The sequence below is a fragment of the Pipra filicauda genome, unplaced genomic scaffold, assembly GCF_003945595.2.
Source record: "Pipra filicauda isolate LSUMZ 115617 unplaced genomic scaffold, ASM394559v2 scaffold281_size1565311_pilon, whole genome shotgun sequence".
Lineage (NCBI taxonomy): Eukaryota > Metazoa > Chordata > Aves > Passeriformes > Pipridae > Pipra > Pipra filicauda.
The window spans coordinates 201,839-208,772 of record NW_024104400.1 but is presented as its reverse complement, the minus strand read 5'-3'; positions in this window follow the sequence as shown (position 1 = coordinate 208,772).

The window sequence follows — 6,934 nt, the reverse complement described above, 5'->3', positions numbered from 1 at the left end:
TTCTCACCGAGGGCTGCTCGGAAGCATCCGCGGTGCAAATCTTGGCAGAGAGCACCCTCCAGTGGGCACTGGGAGGCCAATGGGAGCCACAAGGCAAGGGGGGATCCAGCATCCGGGCAGCATGAGAGAGCCCCCGTGAGGGGTCCTGGGGCAGCCGGAGCAGTGCAGCTCCCATCGGATGCTGCCTGTAAGGAGCCGAGCTTGGCTCGCGTCTGTGGCCGTGGGCTACAGAAGAGTGTTGCCCTGGAGCTGGAGGTCCTGGAGAGGTTCTGCAAAAGCAGAGTTTGGCTGTTGGATGCTGAACCCCTCAGGCATTGGTTCAGCCAGTGATGCTGCTCTGGATTTACTGGTGTCCAGGGATGCAATGTGGGACAGACAGTTGTGTGGAGAGCTGATGATCCTCACTCAATTACCAGATGTTCAGTGAGAAGACACAAGACAGAGGCTGTGAGAGTCCTCAGGATAAGTTTGGGAGAAGGTAAGGACCCCCTCCAGGGTCCTGGCACCACCATCCCCTGTCCCTCTCCACCAAGCAAGGCTCACCCAAAGCCCCACCACCCATAAAACCCACCCCTTTGGATACGCCTGGGGATGCTCTCTGCAGGGTGGAGTCAAAGACGGAAAAGCAGTGCCTGAAGCATCTGGTTGCAATCAGTGTTTGCAGAACTGGCTACGCTCCTGCCCGGACAGTGGCCAATGGAGCTGTTTCCCACGGGATCCCAAGCCCATTGCTCCCTGCGCCAGGGTTTTGCACATCCATTACAGCATCCCGGGGCAGCCCCTGGATCCTGGCTCTGCCTACATCAAGGGGTCTGGTCCTGAAGAGGAGCAAAACCCTCATGGAGGTACACTGCTCTCTCCCTGGGGCCTGTCCACAGTTCCAGAGCCATCACGGGGCTATGGATCCTCATTTCTAGCCCTCACACCCTGGCCAGCCCCACTCCTGACCATCAGAATAGTGTGGTGACTTCATGGTGCAGCTTACTTCACATGGAAAGAGTCCTTGTCGTTTTCTCATGCTAAATATTTTGCAGAAGACTTCAGGAAAACACACTCCATTTAAGAAAGAAAAAGACAGTTTAAGTTGCTAAGCGACCGGATTTTGTGATTTATTAAGGTTGTTGAACTGTGTGATGGCTTTATGAATCCCTTTGGTCCCGGAGTCAGGTTATGATCTGAGGATCTCTGCTTGCACTCGGTGGCAATGTGTTCACACCTCTCCAGCTGCGGAGAACCTTGTAAATGAGGCTAAAGACACAAAGAAAGCAAAAGGAAAAGCCCTTGGCACTTACCCGGCTTAAAATACTCCTGCTTGCTAAGCCAGCCTCAAGACCTGGGCACTGCTGCCATGACAAACCTGTGTCGTGAGGCAGAACAAGAGGAAACCACCTTGAAACCAGACAAAAACTGGATAAATTCTCATTTTGGCAGGGTTGCCTGCCCTCGCCCTGACCAGCAGAACAGTGCCCAGGTGGGCGTTGCAGCTGATGGGGAGGACAGTTTAAACCTGGTGCTTGTATTTTGAAACACGCAGGTCTGTGTTGGAAAAGCCACAGAAATAGGCACGTTGTCCTTTTGTTCCTTCTTGGCTGGCAGTAGGAGAGGTCAGTGCTGGGAAAGGTGGGTGGGCTGGGAATGGGGAGCAAACAGAGCCCTGATGGGCTCCAGATGCTCTCCTTACCCAGATGATGATTCATGTTCGGGGCTGGCCAAGCTAAGAGAATTGTGCTGACTTCACCCTCTTCACCTCCCAGTGGGGTGTGACCCTGTGCCTCAGTTTCCCCATCTGTGCTGGGAACAGAGCCAAGACATCAATGGTCCTCAGCTCCTGCTGCTGCCTGGGTTTCATTCAGGGAGTTGCTGACTGCCACAGTCCCATGAGCGCAGGGAATGACAGCACAGGAGAGCTCCAAGACTGTCCTGGAGGAGACATCGTTCAGCTCTCTGCACAGAGAGGAGCTCAGGGCACCTCATGAAGCTGAAATAGGAAAGGGAAAAGGGAGAGGGAGAAGGAAGTTCTCAGTGGTAGCAGCCCCATGGAGCTGGGTTTGGTTGCACAAATATTGACATGAGCCCAAGCAGTGCAGGAATAGTTCAGGAGTCCAGCAAAGTTCACTGTACAGGGAGAAATGGTGTCACAGGAAACTCCCGGTAGGAATTCTAGGCAACGGGGGCTGCTGGGGATGGAGCGCTGAGCCAGCTAGACTGGGGAGTTACAGCCATCACAGCTGCTCTTCTCTCAACTTTTGCTGCTGCCCCCACTGCTGCCGGGACTCCCCACACGCAGCCAGGTCGGGCAGCCAGGACATCCCCACTGTACCCTGGTGCTGCCCCAGGGGTACCCAAATATTGGCTTTAGTGTGCGCTGGGGTGTGGGTGGGGAGAGCAGCCACCGGGGCAGGAACATCCACGGGGAATGCGGGAAAAATGCGGGATTAACGGCCTGTCCTGCTGCGGCTGCTGGGAGCTGCCCACCTCGGGGGGCACCGGAGCCCCGAAGTCCGGGGAGGCCTAGGTAGGTCTCAGGGGAGGCCCCACAACCCCCCGTTCCCAGCACAAGAGGGACGGCTGCAGCTGGAGAGAGCGTCGGAGGGGCCCATGCCTTCGGGAACGGGAATGGGGCGGGGAAGAGCAGGTACCGGGGGGGTACCCGCGCCCTCGGGAATGGCACCAGGAGAGAAGAGTCGGCAGCGGGAGGGATGCCCGTGCCCTCCAGAATGGGCGAGCCAGCACCGAAGGGTGCCCGAGCAGCGCCAGCGCCGGGGGTGCCGCCAGCCCGTAGTGGCCCCGCAGCTCCTCCCGCCGGGCCCGGTCTCTCCCTCCCGGCTGCCGGGACGCGCCGCCGTGCCCCGCCGCCGGCCCGAGCATCTCCGAGCGGGGCCGCCCCCTCCCTCCCCTTCCTCCTCCTCCTCCTCCTCCCACCGACCGGCCCCGAGCCCCGCCGGCCGGACCCGCACCAGAGCCCTCGCAGCCGCGGGGCTGGACGGGGGGAACCGGGCCGGGCTGGGCTGAACCGAGCAGGGCCGGGGGGCAACCGGACCGGGGAAAACAGAGTCGAGCTGCCCCGAGCCGAGCCGCCCCATGCCGTTCTACCGCCGGTGCGTGGCGGTGCGGGTCCGGCCGACGGGGCCGCTGACCGAGCTGCGGGACACCTGCAGCCTGGCGGCCCTCGCCCTGCTGCGGCAGCTGGCCGAGCTCTGCGGCCACTCGGTCGCCCTCCTCGGGGACATCGAGGGTCACCTGCGGGCGCTGGCCCGCCGCGCCGCCCACCTGCACCGCCGCGCCGCCCGCCTGCAGGCGCTGCTGCGGGGCCGCCCGCTCCGCGCCGCCGCCACAGGTAAGGGGTCCCCCACCGTGGGACGGCGGGTCCTGCGTGCCCCAGCCCGGGGGGTGCCACCGTTACGGCCGCTTCCCGCTCCGAGGGGTCCTGCTCCCTGCCCCAGTGCCGGAGGGCTGCGCTGCTGCTCCTCCGACGTGGTCCCTCTGCGTCCCCGCCCCGGGCGGGTGATCCAAGCCGGCTGCTTCTGTCCGAGCCCATCATCCCTGCTCCATCAGCAGGGAGGTTCTGGGGGAGCGGCATAGGGGTGGCGATTCCCCCCACCAAGGCCTATGGTGCCAATGGTCAGGGCACTGTGCTGGGCTGGGGCATTAGGGTGAGGCCAGGACAACCCCATACCCTTTCCCTCTGCCCAGCCTTTATTTCTCTGCTCACAGCGGGCATCTTCCAGGCTGCTGTCCAAGCGCATCTCATGCTGCATCCCCAATTACCAGGGGCTGTTTTGGGAAAGCAGGGACACTGGGCTGCCAGAGCTCGTTCTTGCCAACCCTAAGCTGTCCCTGCCTTAGGGGTTCACCCCATTCTGGGGCAGAGGACCAAGGGCCCTGTCCCGTCCAGCGCAGGACAGTTTTTGCTCAGGGTGTTGTGTGTCCTGCGTATATGCTGGGTTGTTGCTCAGGCATCCTGTCGGCTCATCCCCTCTCCTGGCAGCCAGCAGGGTTTGGGTTCCCTTGGACTGCTTCCACTTCCCATTCCAAGCGTTTTGGTCTGGCACAGGCTGCTGTGCAGGGTCAGGAGCAGGCAGCCCGTTTCAGAAGAGTTTAAAATAAGCTCGTTTTGGATTTGTTTATAGAAGTTTATTTTAAAGGCTTTGCGGGGCGGGAAGGGCAGTGGTGCTCCAGCACGTTCCCCCGAAGCGCCGCGCGTTTCCCAGGCCCTTGGCAAACCCCGAGCAAGGGCTCCCTTGCTGCTCCGTCTGCCTGGAGCCATGGGAAATGACTGCCAGACCCTCGCAGCATGAGTCCCAGATGCCGGGAGCGAGCAGAGCACTCAGCCTCGGCCTGGGAGCCACACCGCTCCTGCAAATGCTGTGGATTTGTCATTAGGGTAAGAAGAGGCACCCATTGTCCTGTGAATCAGCCAGGACAAATGAGGGGACAGCAAGGTTTCACCCGAGTTGACCTGTGTACAGCACCAGTGCTGTGCCAAACCTGGCAGCATCATCACTGTATGTGCTGGACCGGTGTCTGCCGGAGGACGAGCTGACCATACCGGTGACCAGATGGTCCCTCACTGCCTGTGTCTGGCCAGCACATTGGGAATGCTCCAGGTGGCCACAGGAGGGTTGTGTGTGTGCCACCATGGTGGCAGGGGCACAGTGTGTGGGGACAGTAGCGGGATGGCATGGGAGAGATGGTGTGAGGGACAGTGAGGGAGACAGTGGTGGGGATTGTGTGGGGGACAGTGGGGGGATGGCTGTAGCTGTTGCTGTGAGCAAGTGGGGTGTGTAGCCCTAAGTTTTGCATTCAGCTAATTCCGTCCACCTGGAGTTTCTTGTGGAGCAACACCACAGGTAGCTGTAGGTGTGTGCATAAGGCAGCAGCAAAGTGTCCTCCCGTGCTGCAGCTCCTCATTAGACCCATGAATATGCATGTATGCAGATGTACTGGGCTGGCTCAGAGCCTGGGTCAGAGGTGTGTCACATGATAAAAATACTGTGCTTTATCTTGTGGGAAGAGTTGGGGCAGTGTGAAGCAAGAAGAGCTGAGCCCACCACACCTCCCCTTCATCTCTGCTTGGTGGCACAGAGGCTTCGGGGGTTCATTTCACCCCGAACCCTAAGGGGAGCACAGCCCACCCACCTGCCTGCCTTCTCTGCATCCATCCACCACTACTGTTCCACAGCTGGTGGGATGTTGGAGCCTTCAGTGTGACTGAACTCTTTACTTAAGGAAAGAACAGAATTACAACAGGTATTTCACTGGCTGTTTCTTTTTCTAAGTGACCCAGCATTGGCCCATGGTGGATCACATCTCAGGGAGACGAGAATTCTATGTGAGCCCCCGGCACTGTGGGACAGCTGACACTGCCCAGGGCTGTGGGAGAGCACTTCCCACTGAGGTGCAGCACAGCAGGGTCTCGAGAGTGAGGACCAAGTGCTTAACAACACCCCACACTGGGTTTGGGGTTTATTTTCACCTTGTTTTCATTTCCTGAAGAGGATCCAAGAGAGGCAAAAATCACATTTTCCTCTTAAACCATAACGGAACCCCAGTGTCTTGTACTTTGGAGATGCAGGGGAAGATCACCTGGGACCAGTTGTGCGCTGGAGCAGCCTCTGCGCAGCCAGCGGGGTCTGGGTGACTTGTCACAGCCTGCCTGGCCATCTTGCAAGGACAGGGATGGATCAGGTCAGAGAGCCAGGAAGTGCCATCCCTCCTGGGTAGGGCTGGAGACAACACCAGCCCAGCACCAGCTGCAGCACCTCCTTGCTGCAGACCCAGCACTTGCCTTTTGCTCCTCTGATGCCACATGATGGGGACCAGAGACTTCTTGGGAAGTGGGAACACTCCAGGTGTTACTGAAGTCCAGCCATGGGGCAGGCAAGGCACAAGGAGGGGCTGCTCAGCCCCCACAGATGAGCCGGCTCCAGCTCCTATTGGCCCATGGTGGTTTACCCTTCCAAAGGATGGTCCTTGCGCCGCTCCAGCTCCCAGGTTTGGGCATCCTCAGCTGAGTCAGGAGTCTTTGCCTGGCTTTGGATCCTCACAAACAGGTTTAAACACATCCTAAAGCTGCAGGTCCCCTCACCCTGGCTGGGGAGCTCAGGTCACTGCTGTGCAGCAGGAGGTGTCCATTGGTCTTGCCAGAGGCTGTGAGCTGGTGAGAGTTGCCTCATCCTCCTCATCAGGAAGGGGAGATACCAGTGGAGTGGTGTTGCTGCCAGATGAAGGACTCGCACGGCGAAGGGCTGGGAAAACGCTTGTCCGACAAGGCAGAGTGGCTGTTTCCAGTGTGATACAGCAGCCAAGGACTGTTGGATTCCTCTGTTCTTATTCACCAACAGTGGTGGGAGTGGGGAGGATACATACCTAGCCCCGGGACCTGGGAGAATCCCTCATCCCTTGGTGCAGGGACCTGAGGATGCCACATCCGAGTGTGAGGTCCCACTGCAGCGAGGACAGAGCAGGGACCAGGCTCCCTGTCCCACTCTCCTTGGCACAGCCATGTCCCAGAGGGTGACACACACAGGCATGGCTCAGCCCTCCCCCCTCGGGACCCTGCAGCTCCAGAAATAAATCTCAGCGAAGCAGAGGATGGGGCTGGCGCCGAGAGCTATTCAAGCAGCAGTCCCTGAAGAGCTGCGGGACGGTTCTCTGGAAGGAACCCCGGGCTGTGCTGGCAGGAGCAGCTGTTTACTGCTCCTGCTGAAATGTGCAGTGTTCCCATCCTCTGACCTCCCAGCCTTCCTTGAAATCAGCCGTCGAGATAGACAAAGCCATCGGCCAGCCAAGGCTGCTGCCCCCTGCACCCTCTGCTCAGTTCTCCCATTGCTGCGCTGCCACAGACATTTTCCCCCAGATCCTGCCACTGGATTTAAAAAAAAAAAAAAAATGAATGAAAGAAAGAAAAAAACCCTTGCTGACATGGTGGAGT